The 13,855-nt window shown below is 36.2% G+C and overlaps 1 protein-coding gene and 1 pseudogene across 5 annotated transcripts in view; one reads left to right on the forward strand and one right to left on the reverse strand.

Moving 5' to 3' along the window:
• Window positions 1-13,855, forward strand: part of Glra2 (glycine receptor alpha 2) — a 270,770-nt gene that overhangs the window by 211,828 nt on the left and 45,087 nt on the right. The gene's annotated exons all lie outside the window — the stretch shown is intronic.
• Window positions 3,875-3,993, reverse strand: LOC111817767 (annotated as a pseudogene).

The raw sequence follows: 13,855 nt of genomic DNA on the forward strand, positions 1-13,855 counted from the left end.
AACCAGGGCTTCAATCCCTGGGCCTGCCGTGCCTGCCTCAAGCCTCAGGCATGCTGAGACAGCAATTGAGACTGGGCATGGTGGCACACGCCTGTAATCCCAGCTGTTGCGAGGCTGTAAACAGGAGGATCAGTATGAGTCTGATCTAGTAGTGAGACCCTGAACAGCCTGTAGACTCTTCCCTAAAATACAAAAAAAAAAAAGTAAAAAGAAAGTAAGCAAAAGAAAAAGAAATATAGGTAAGAGATGGTAGTGGTTTAGACTAAGCTGTTGTCATAAGAATAAAAGGAAATGGTCAGATTCAGGGTTCACTCCACGAAGGTTTATTTGTTTCTGACTGGAATGTGTCAAAACCCATCAATCTTTAAAATACAATAAACATTTAAAATATATTATACATTTTATCTGTCTTAACATAACAGATAAACTGCAGTTTTTGAGGAAACTGATATCTAATGGTTATGCTTTGAAGGTAAAACCAAATGGTCATTCTGATGCATTTGTTATGAGGAGGTAAACAAAAGGAATTGAATATAACTCACCAATTTTTGCTTTAAGCAACTGGGTGGTTAGTGTTACGATTAAATAAGATGGGAACTATTGTGACAGCTAGATTCCGGGTGGAATTCTAGTGATATATTTTTATGCTGTAAAGTTTAGAGGCCTATGAGACATAATGGTGTATGTGCTCATTCTCTTAATGAATAGAGGGATTTGTTCTAATGGTGTTTGTAGATAGGATATCATGTCCACATCTTGTACACCAATCAACCACTGCGAGGAATGTATGCAATGTGTTAATTATTGAAACTGTCCTACCAATTTGATTTGAAACTGTCTCATTGCTATTTGTTTATCAATAAAATTATGGAAAAAATTAAATTAAAAAAATAATAATGGTATATATGCTCAAGTGAGAAAAAATCTGCAAATATATTTGGGAGTGACCATAAAGCACATAATATTTTAAATTTGTAAAACTGAGTGAAATTCCACTACTGTGAGAGTGGAAATTAAAATGTTCTGAGAATGGAGCACTTTTTCACTTAGCATGCCTATCCAGAATAGGTTGAATAGGAAAAAAATTAGTAAAGTGGTTTGACCTTAGATATTACATGCAATTGCTTCAGTTGGGTAAGGGAGCACAGAAGATGATAGGTAAGAGAATTCTTGTTCATTGGAGCATTTTTCTAATATAAAAGATGAAAGAACATGTTTGACAAAGTGAAAAAGAAGATGTTAATACTTTAAAGAAAGGAGGGTATAATTTCAGGAACAAATTTTGTAAGAAATTAAGAAAGAATCAAATACAAAGAGAAGAAGTTGGTTTTATATAGGGAAAATATTTTATTCATTTTAATGATTTAAATAATTGCCAGTTCATTGATGAAGATACTAAAGCACAGAAATGTTACATCATTTGTCCAGACTCCTGAGCCAAGAAGTGGCATAGCAGAATTCTATTGTTTTATTAATTTTATTGAGAAACAAGTAGCAATGAGACAGTTTCAAAACAGGTTAGTAGGTCAGTTACAGTAATAATACATTGCATATTGTTGTCTTCATAGTAGTTATTCATAGTACAAGATGTAGACATGATATCTTGTCTAAATACTATTAGTACAAATCTTCTCATTGAACTAAGACAAAGTAGCTGTATATTTATTTTAACCATTATATATTTTTTCATTAAAAATGTTCCTTCATTTATATTGCCCTTTTTTGTTTAGTTTTGTCAGAGATGGGTATTCCATTGCCATTCAAATATTGTAGGCATGTGAATTCAGCAAAATATTCCAATATAGACCAGTAGTCCATAACAGAAGTGAGTTTTCCACAGAAGTGGCAATGTCAGACGTCATTCATTTGAGCCTTTTACAGCTCAGCATACTAATAAGGCTTTACTTTTCATACCTTGTTTTTATATTTTTCTGCTGGATGGTTAAGACCAAGATAAAGCAAGACCTATATAACAAGAAATGTAACTTTTGTATCTGCCAAGGTCAGTCAAATCCCCTCAAAATTTACCCTGAAACCCTTTAAAAAATGATGCTGGAAAAACTGGCTCTCTACATGCCAAAAACTAAAACTTGACCCAGGTCTATCACCATGCACTAAACTAAAGTCAAAATGGATTAAAGGCCTAAACATGAAAACAGAAACATTAAATCTCCTGGAAGAGAAAAATAGCAAGAACTCTTGAAGACATAAGGGTTGGCAAACAGTTTATGAACAAAAATAAAACTGCACAGGTAATACTTGAATGAATTAACAAATGGGACCTCCACTTATTAAGTTTTTGCACATTGAAAGAAATTACCAACAGAGTGAAAACACAACCCACAAACTGGGAAAAAAATCTTAACTAATAAGCACTCAGACAAAAGTCTTCTCTCTAGAATTTATAAAGAAATAAAAAAATTAGGGCTCCCAAATTTAAAGACCCAATCCAGAAATGGGCATCAGAGATGAACACACACTTCTCAGAGGACAAAATTAAAGAAGCTAACAAATACATGAAAAAATGCTCCACATTACTAGCCATCCATGAAATGCAAGTTAAAAACATTGAGATATTATATCACCTCAGAAAGAATGGCTATCATACAGAAATCAGCCAACAACAAATGTTGGAGAGGCATTTTCTGTAGGGAAAAAGGAACTCTTCTCCACTGCTGGTGGGAATGTAAACTGGTGCAACCATTATGGAAATTAATGTGGAGACTCCTCAAAAAACCAGGACAAGAAATCCTATTCAATTCAGCTATCCCCCTACTGGGAATTTTCCCAAAAGAACTGAAAACATCATATCATAGTGATATATATGAGTCCGTTTACAGCAGCACAATTTGTAATAGCCAAATCTTGGAAGCAACCAAAATGCCCATTACCTGAGTCATGGATGAAAAATATGTGGTACTTTTATAAAATGGAGTATTACTCAGCTATAAAAAATAATAAAATCAAAGCCTTCATATATATGTGGATGCAGAATTCTAAATAATATTTAATTCCCAGAGTTCATGTGCTTCACCACTGTACAGCCAAAATGGAAGGTGACTATAGTTGCCAGTAAGTTGATCAGTTTGATGAAGCAATTTTGGGAACTTCCAATGAATAGGATGGTTATCAGCTGAGACTATGTTGGAAAGGATTGTAGAAAGCTTGACGGAGAAGGTTTTATGTAGGAAATAGCAATTTTGCAGAATTAAAAAGCCAGAACCCTATGATAGATAGAGTCAGATACTGAGACAAAGACTGTGATGTGTCCATATGAAATTGGTGGCTATGAATTTACAGTCTGAAAAATCATCAAGCAGGTGAGTGTTTTGTCCTAGCAACACTCCAGGTTCAGATTCAGGTACTAAAAGAACACAGAACTTAAAGGTTAAACTAGTTAACCGTGATTATAGTTTTCCAGTGTGATAGCATTGTAGGAAGAACGGAAGGAAGGAGGGATGGAAAAGAGAAAAATGGAGTTAGAAGTGTTCACAAGGGTCTGATCCAAATAAGGAATCATAAACCCTAAGATAGACAGATGAGGAAGAATATGAAGAAGATATTGACAGGAAATAAAGAAAAAGATAAGATTATGATGATATGAATATATAACTGCAGTTGGGAGGAAGGGAAGTGTAATCATAGTCCAGAAATAAGGAGGCCCAGGATGAGCTCAATAAGCTATAAGGGTATCAAACCTCCCTGAAAAAGGTGATATTAGTGAGATTTTTTGGTCAAGATGGAAATAGAAGCTGAAATCATCATCTAGTAAGAGACTATGGGGAGGTGCTGGTAGATAACAACATATAAAGGAAGTCAATAGTGAAGTTACTGACCAGAGAGGTACCAAAGGAGCTACATTTGAGAAAAGAGAAATGGGTGTTTGTGTGGGAAACAAATACACTTATGATAGCCAGATAGAGGACATATCTAATATTAAACTGATAAGAACAGGTACTACACTTGATATTAGCCAAAAGGCCAAGACCTAAAGCCCCTGATAGAAGTCTCAGCTCTGGTGTCCTCTGGCTTGGCTTCAGCATTAAAGTGGATGCCTTCTCAGAGGTGAAAGTCAAGCTGCAGATGTGAAGAGGAGCCCTGAGATGCACAGGCCATAAGTATGGGATGCGTGTTGGCATCGGTATCGCTGGGCATTCTGGGCAGCTCACATCTGCAACCAGACTTGTGCTCTGAGTGCTCAAAGTGAGGAGGTGTCACCAGCATGGCATGAAGGCATAGACACAAGTACTGGAAAACGAGACCTGGAAGAGAGTGGAAGGTCTGTGGCTGGGTTTTTTTTAGATGTTATTTTATTTCATTTTTTATTTTATTTCATTTTTTGTTTTTTGGCGGAACCAGGGAATGAACTCAGGCCCTTGAGCTTGCCAGGGAAGCACTTATTCTACTGAGCAATCTCTCCGGCCTTTAGATACCATTTTATAATAGTCCTCTATATTTAAAAAAATTTCACATAGAAAATTTTGTTTTTAGATTTGCAAAATGATAACTTAGCTCCTTTCCGTCATCTAAACATTGAATTTTTGAAATAAATAACCAGAAGTTAAAAAAAAGATAGCCAGAGAGTTTGTAGAGATACAAATAAATAGAATCACTGCTTTGTTTGTTTGCTTGTTTATACTCTTTACAAAAATAAATATGCATATTTTGCTTAGAAATATTCTTGAGTTTGAACATCTCAAGATGAGTATTTGAAACACTAAGTTAATGACTAATATTATGAGTTGGGCACTGTGAGATAAAGACCAAAATATGCTTGACCTTTGCAGTCAAGATTCCTAATAATCACTGATGACTGAAATTTGAAAAGAAAAAGGAGTATTTCCAAATTATTTGTCCTTTGGGAAAGGCAGAACTTTCCAAAATTTTTTGAGGATCAACTGCACTGAAGATGGCAATTTGTAATAGCAAGTTCATGCTTGTAGTGCCTGTCATTCTGGTCTTCTGAAAACAGGCTGCTTGTCATGACATGCCAGTTGCTGCCGTGCTGTCTCTCAGGTAGGTGATTGTTTAAAAAGAAGGGGGTGGTGAATGAAGGCAGGGGACAGGAAAAGGAATGTTGTGGGACTGTCCTGCTACAAGGTTGTATATGGTTAGATTTCTGGACTTATGTGTAAAAACAAGAATTATGTAATTCTTTATGCCTATTTTTAAAATATATTTTAATATTTTAAATGTTTTTTCACCATTTTTGTAGGTACTTAAAGTTCAACGCATCAATACTTGATGAAAAATACCTGTTCCATGTTACGCCTAAGATGTTTGATATTGAGACAGATAGTGAGGTTAAGCTTAACAGCCTAGGTTGTATGGTAATAACAATAAGCTTCTCTTCTGCAGGGTTAACAACATAAGTTTGCAGAACAAATTTAGAGAAAGAGGAGGGCTGCAAGGAAAGCCAACATTTTGACCCTGGCCTTCCAAGGTCAATTAAGACTCAGGACATATGAGAACTTGTACTGTAACATCATGTAACTCGGTAGTGTCCCAAATTTTCTGATCAAGGAGATTATGGGGCCAAAGAGGAAAGTGCTTGATGATGTAAAGTGTGCCTAAGGAGAGTCACATGGAGAGAAAACATTCTCTCAGGCTTTCACAGAGAGCACATTGGCCAAGCAACGACCATGACTCATTCACATGGCTGACATTGACAAAGGTTCTACAATCTGAGGTACAGGCTCTCACAATAAATCCTGAGGGGATTTCACTGACCTTATCAGAACCAAAAGCTACAACTCTTGTTGCATAGGTTCTGCTTTACCTTGGTCTTAACTATCCAGCAGAAAAGTATAAAAACAAAGTATAAGATGTAAAGCCATGTTATTATGTTGAGCTGTAGGGGACTCAGGTCAACAATTTCTGACACTGCCAGTCAAGAGGGAGACCCAATACTATTATGACTACTGGATTCTTTTAGAATATTTTTCTGAGTTAGCACACCTATAATATTCAAATGATGGAACTAAACAAAAAAGGGGATACAGATGAATGTCCATTTTGTATCTGTGTATTCAAAATAGTTAGGATATATAGTTACATTCTCTTAATGAATAGAGGGATTGTTTTTCTAATAGTGTTTGCAAATAGGATATCATGTCCGCATCTTGTACAGCAAATAACCACTAGGAAGAATGTATGCAATGTGTTAATTATTGGAACTGTCCTAGCAATTTGATTTGGAACCATATCATTGCTATTTGTTTCTCAACAAAAGTATGGAAAAAAAATAAATGGTACTGGAACCTTTCACTGAGGGCTTGCTATATGCCAGGTCCCATTTTAAACATGTTATACATGGCAATTATTTAACCCCCACTGCAACTCTGGGAATGGTGCAATCTTACAGCACCCCTTACGTAGGAAAGTCTTGTTTCATTTTTTTAATTTTTTTGAAAGTCCTGTTTTATAACTATAACTTTCCCAGTGCATTGTATGATTTAGAACTTTTCTCAGTTTCCTCATTTTAAACAAAATATTTTTATTAATGGTTTCATTAAAATAAACTTGCCAGATATGGTGGTGCATGCCTGTAATCCCAGAACTGGGGAAAGCCAAGGCAAGAGGGTAGCAAGTTTGAGCCCAGCCTTGGCAAGTTAGCAATTTAGTAACAGTCTATCTCAAAATTTAAAAAATAATGTGACACAAACTTGAGTGTGTAGCTCAGTGCTGTGCTGAAAAAACTACTGCATTGAAACAGTCCTTCCCAGTAATTCTAAGCAGTAATGAAATAATACACTAACCTTGGCCCAAACATGCATGAGATAAAAGGAAGTCGTCCTTCCCATGAGAGGGGAACTTGTGTGAGGCCAAAGTAATTGAGTCTGTCAATTCGCAATTCAGATGTAGAACTTTGGTTACAATGCAGGTGTTCCAGGAAGATTAAGAAGGAGCAAGATGCCCTGGAAAATTCATTTCTAAGATATAGACATTTGCTGAGAGCCTTTCCCATGTCTTTAATCCCTTAAAAAATGCAAAACTCTCACCGAGGCACAGCCTCCTGAAATTTGGCCATCTCTCTCTTGCAGTATATTAATAAAAACTCTACATTTCCATTCTTGTTGATAGTTCATATACTCTTACCACCTGCATTACTGGCCCTCCACATGCCATTTTGCATGACAAATGTAAACGCTTGTGGTTGATTCTACATTACTAAGAAAGAAAAAAAATGAATTTTCCTGACTTCTGTGTACATCTGGCCTCTGTTTTGGTGTGATCTCCTAGTGTAGAGTAACGCATGTGCATTGTCATAGTCATTTTTATCTTTCCTAAGACAAAGTATACAACAGCCACAAGTTAAAGGAAGATAGGTTTAGTTTAGTTCATAATGTATGGAGGTTTCATGTCATAGTCAACTGTTTCTAAAGCAGGGTTGTATGGCAGAGTGGCATCACAAAGGAGAAACAATCCATGGAATTATAGGCAGAAAGCAGTAAGAATCAAGCAGCAGCAGCCTGACTTCTCTTTTCTTTTTCTGTGGTATCCAGGCTAAAAGCTTATTGATCAGTGCCACCCACAGCAAGGGTGAGGCTTCCATTATCCACATCTTTAATCCAGTTTCATACATTTAATGTACAGTTGCACTTCCTAATCCAGTCACCTTCAAAACTTCCCACCTATGACCTTTTAAGGCTTTGGGGGACAATTTTTTTTCAGAACTGGGGATTGAACTCAGGTCCTTGTGCTTGCCAGACAAGCACTTATTCTACTGAGCCATCTCTCTAGCTCCTGGGGGACATTTATATATAAGCTGTAACATGCAGTTAATGAGTTCTTACTTTAACATATGGTGAACACTAAAAAGTAAAGTAAACAACATCATGATCTTTGGTCTCTTTCTTAATGTTTTCCAGATATAATGTTACCAAACACTCTGTTCCTAGGATAGTTTGCAGAGAGCTTACTCATAAAATGAAATGTAGTTGGATGCAAAAGGTTGGGAATAGATTATTTTTTCTTTTGGTCTTTGGCAGAGATGAGGCACCGTTACTCCTATTGGCCACTTGTGTACTGGCTTAGTCAATAGTTTGACATGGAAAATCCATGAAGCCACCAAGCCATCACTTGATGAGGTCAGAGGTAGTTTCCATGAACATAAAACAAACAAAAAAAAATAGAAGCTGTACAGTCTTGCCCTTAAGCATCCGAAAGCTCAGGATTGAATAGTCCTCTCATGTTTTTTGCATAATATAAATCTGTAATTGTCTTATTGTTTAAAAACACATTTTATTTTGAAATACTCAACATTATAATGCTGTAGTGTCTGTTAATGCTACTTTTCCACTAAAATGCTTGTCCTTGTTCAGATAAATTAAGTGGCCATCCTACCAATAATGAAGGTAGTGTTTTCATCCCAGGTTATAGGTGAGAAAACTAAAACCAAGAATGGTTAAGTAAATTGCCTAAAGCTACACAGGGAGGTAGTGCCCAGTCTTTGATCGGAAAAACTGCATGTACAGAGTGTGGACTTTGCATTTTAATAACTCCAACATGCATACTTGAAATATCTCTAATTCACTCAATACTTTTTATGCTGTCTTTTTAAAAGCTAATGGATTAGGGATTGTATTTAGGTGAGATAAGTGAGGGGAGTCAGACAAGTACAAGATTAGATCCTGTTTTTATTTAAAAATTTGATATTTTCTTCAAGATTAATATTTTTCACTAACAATTTTTAAAAATATTGAATTAAACTATCATTTATCTTGAATAGTGGCACTTTTAGCATCCTCTCATTTTTTAAAAAATCTCTGTTTTTTTTTTTGTTCATTTGTTTGCTTATTTATTTGGTACAGGGTCTTGCTACACAGCTCAGACTCTTAGTGATTCTCCTCTCTCAGCCTCCCCAGCACTGGGATTACAGACACACACCACCACACCTAGTTTTTGTGCCGAGCTTTGTGCAGGGCTAGCATGGCATGCATACTGGGGATTGAACCAGGATTCTTGCCCTTGTCAGGAAGGCACATATACCACCAAGCTATCTCCCCAGCCCAGCACCCCCTCAGTATTGTACCTAAGGTTTTATCTTATTTCTACTCATTGAGGCCCAACTGGTCATGAACTATTAAATTAATTTTCACAACTCTTGTTTGCAGCCTGCCTTAAAAATGAAAAACCAAATCATGATTTTAAAACGCTCCAATTCACAATGCAGAAAGTCACTTCTTTAATTTCCCACTGGAAAACTGACCTCTGAAATATGATATAGATTGATTTTTTCAAAGGTATAAGAAACAAACAAGAACAAATTATCTCCCAAAGACACCATGGCAATAAGATTTATTCAAGGATGACCCACTAAGAGAGCAGCTGAGATTACATTTGCGAGCGTGGGAAGAGCACCTGGTGTTTATTGAACAATCAAATTATGAAATGGGGTCACTTTCAAGGAGGGGCCGGGCAATTTGCAACTGAGTATATTTGCTTTGTTTATCTCTTCTACGTTTCACAAAGATTCTACTATCTATTTTATCAAAGAAGAGTTTCTCAGAAACAATTATAACCAGATCTTCACTGACAGAACTGGCCAAACCCACTCTACTAGTGAGCGACACCCTAGGTCTATGTGGTAAAACAGCATTTTTATATTATCTCTCCTGCTCCAATTCAAAGTATTTACACAATGTGTGAACAACTCTACTACACAGACCTTCAGGGCAAACCTGACTTTACCTTCTGGCTTTGTGCCTGATTTCAGATGTCTCCAGGTATTCAGAGAACCCTGGCTTCATTATTTATTCTCAGTGTCTAAAAAGAAATTGTAACTGCTTGAGAATGTAGTCATGACTTTAAGCCCACCTCGTGACAATCTGCCTTTTTAAAGAATGATGTTAATAATGCACTGTTTTAGACTGTTTTAACACATAACCTCCTCCTGCAAAATATATGGCCCCTTAACCCAATTAAAGAAGAATGTTCAGCCTTGATCAAAATGTCTCATATGACAGTAATTTGTGAAAATGAGAATTTAGTCATCAGCTTTTTGGTATCATCTCTCCTTCCCTCTTTTCTCCAGCTTGGAAATCATAGCTAAGGTGCTAACTTCCAAAATAGCATCTCTCTCTCTCTCTCTCTCTCTCTCTCTCTCTCTCTCTCTCTCTCTCTCTCTCGTATTTTAATACATGGTCGACTGGGTCTCACTACGTAGATAAGACTTATGGTGATCCTCCTGTTTTCAGCTTCTCAAGCACTGGGATTACAGGCATGTGCCACCATGCTCAGTCTGAATCACCCTCTCAGGGCATCCTGGAGGCATGGCCAGCACTGTAGGCCAGGGATTGAAGTTCTAGCCCTGCGTCTGCCTAAGCAGGGTCTTTAATCTGCTGAGCTATCTGGCCAGCCTGCACATTTCTTGATCGTATGCCCTGTTTCTTTTCATAATATGTATTACTTCCTATCTATTTGTCTTATGGGGAAGGATTTATAAAATTAAAATGGGATTGAGATATAACATTTAGGATATTTCACCTAGAAATACCTTAACCCTTCTCTCATTTAACCATCTTCCCAGTAAGCTAATAATGAGAAAGAAACATTGAATTACTTTGAACTACAGTGAACTACTTTTATTTTATTTTTTAAATCACACTTTAACCTAAAAACCCCAATTCAATGATCCATGCAGGAAAACAACATAAAGGAAGTGCCTGGCACCACTGGGTTAAGTGTAGAAATCCTATGCTGTCTATTTCCTCTCCAATGTTCCAAGACCCATAGAAATTACAGTTTTTAATAGGACCCATTACTAATGGTCCCCTAGAAGTAGAATATTTAAATCTATTGGACTCCTCTTCTACAAAATATAGTTCAATCGATGTCTCAGAATCTCTTTACTTACACTAGCATTCTTTCTTGTGTTTAAAAATGTTCCTTTCTTCCTAGAGACACCCCTTCAAACACTTCAGGATTGTGAGCTGGAAGATTTTTCTAAAATCTTCTCTGTTGAACTGACCTAGTGTTTTTTATGCTATGGCTAACTGCTGTTAACAATGCTGGTCACCTTTACTTTGGTTTGCTAATGAGCATTTTGAAGTATGAGTCACTGAATTGGAAAGATACTCTAGGTATGATCGACATGTAACACAGATCAGCATTAGTATCCCTCTTTTTATCTGGACTTTTTGTTCCTATTAATAGTGCACTAAATTATAGTAACTTAAATATTCATGGGGCTGGTGAGATGGCTCAGTGGTCTAAAGCACCTACTTAGAACAAGCTTAGCAAAGCACAGGGACCACGGTTCAATCCCCCAGCACCACATGCCATCCAGCCCTGCCCCCTGGTGGGCTGAGCTGGCCACACACATACACACACACACACACACACACACAAATTAAAATAAATAAATAAATAAATAATAAAACCCTTTTAAATACTCATTCCATAATTGGTTCATTTTAACGTTATTAATCCTTGTTACTTTCCCAGAAGTTTTTTATTATTGACATAAATAGCAATCAAGATAACTCCCCTTGATTATATGGTTGTTTTTATCTTAAAGGCAAAAATCAAAATAACAATAAAACAGAATTTCAAAACAGGTTAGTAAGAGAGTTACAATAATTAACACATTGTATATTATTGTATTCAATGTTGTTATTCAGAATACAAGATGATATCTTGTCCAAACAACATTAACACAAGCTTTTCTTTTCAATGAATTAAAAGAAACTAGCTGTATAGCTATCTTAACTATCTTATGTATAAGTATATATTTCCTTTTCTTCCTTTTCCCTTTTCCCCAGTACCATTTGGGTTTTTCTTTTAAATGGATTCTCCCCAATTCACAATATCTATTGTAAAGTTTGGTGCTTATCTATTCATTATGGTTGCTTTTATCCTAAATAAAGACTTTAAAACTTTATAGACAGATAGATGTCAATGTATTTTGGCCAAAGCCCATGAGGAACAAGTCTGTAGTTAAACAAGCTGGATGTAGTATTCTGCAGTGAGGCAGAATGCACAGTATGAGGGTTCGGGGCTTGGGGATGGTGGCAGTGGTTTCCACAAATTGGTGATTTGGGGATGGAGAGTTTAAGGAAGTAGAGGTTTGCCCTAGATTAGATGCTATTAGAAAGGGAGGGTTCTGTGAGTTGTGATCTGAATAATTCTTATCTATAGGATGTCAGACTGGAATGAGGATAAAACTGTGATTGGTAAAGACTTTGAAATCACTCTTTTTTTTTTTTAGCAAAGGAGACTACATTACAAGCATTCATTATTTTGTAAGTGGCATAGTAACCTTGCTTATGTGTAGACAAAAATATGCAGTGGCTTTAATTCACCTCACTTTGTCAGACAAGATCTGAGACAGTCTGAGGCTGGTATTCTGTGAGAGGGCTTAAACATTTAGAGTTGTGCTTTTTCTCCTTCTGAAATGAAAACTAAACTGCCAAGATTCATATAGATATTTTATGGTTTGCTACTTCTGTGACCTTCATAGATAGTTTACTTTAAAATACCCTCTGCCTAAAATGAAACTCTGTGTGACTCTGTTTCCTCACCTTTAACATGGCACTAAAAAATCATTTTCACCTTTGGAATGAGGCAAAAAATAATTCCCATGGTTATAGCTCATAAAACATGCCCTGGTACCTGTAAGTTCTATATTTAGTTATTACTATTTTAGTATCCACTTTTAACACCACACCAGTAGGTACTAGACTCTGTAACATAAAGCATTTTCTCAACTTATAGAGAGATACGTTCTACAAATAACCTACCATAGCTGCAATCACCTGACTACAGATCCCCCTCCTCCATTTTTACTCCTCTTGTATCTTTCTTTCACAAGGAAATTAAGGTTTAAATCAAGATATGACCTTTATACAGCTATTTTTATAATCTTATAAATAAAATGATGAGTCTGTGGTTTCACTCTGTAGTGTTTTAACAAGACAGAAATAAAAAGAGTGAAAAACAGAAGGTAGTGGGACAGTGTTAACCTACAGTAAAATTTTAATTTTCATTTGTTACTAAAACTGAGAGCCTCATATAGGAAGTCTTACTACTTTGATTAGCCTGGAATAGCCAGAAATTGACAATAATGTAAAAATCATACTTTTAAAGTTGTAAAGCACAACAAAGAATTCACAGACTGGTCCTGGCACACAGATCATAAATACCTTGATCATTCTTCTCTTCAGCAAGGCATCTCAAAATTAGATATACATGAGAATAAGCTACAGGGCTAGGTAAACACCAGACTTCTGACCTTCAGCCTGAGAGATCTGATTAGATCTGATTAGACTGTACTGAAAAGTGCAATCTCAGGTCAGGACAGGACCTGAGATTGGACTTTCCTAACAAATGCAGGATGACTAGTGACAGTCCAGAGACGCCCCAACATGCCTTACAGTAACAGCAATGCTATGACTACTTCATGCCTTTGCCACAGTCATGCATAAATATTAACCCCTGGCATTTGTTTATTCCAAGTTTGGAAACCAGCCAATGGAAGATTAATAAATAGAAAATAAGGTAGCTTGTAAAAGACTTGTTAAGATTCTAAATCCTTATGGGTCTTCTTTTTCCTTAGAAATGAAATTCTATAATTATATGTCTAGTACAACAATCTGGTGAAATGGTGTTTTGTCTTTTATCATGTACAGTTTCCCATATTCTACCACCTGATTGCACAAGCTGTTTAAAGGTGATTTTATAGATCATTAATTACGGTAACAACTGTTTCCCTAACAAGTATGGTGCTTACTCAAGGAGGCAAAAAGTATGGTTTTTTTTTAACCTTAAAAGATGAGGAGTTTAGATAAGGTTTCAACAGGCCTGCATGACTACGAATGCAGACTTAGTTGTAAAAGTCAAACAGAATAAATAA

The sequence above is a fragment of the Octodon degus genome, unplaced genomic scaffold (assembly GCF_000260255.1).
Source record: "Octodon degus isolate 3935 unplaced genomic scaffold, OctDeg1.0 scaffold00069, whole genome shotgun sequence".
Classification (NCBI taxonomy): Eukaryota; Metazoa; Chordata; class Mammalia; order Rodentia; family Octodontidae; genus Octodon; species Octodon degus.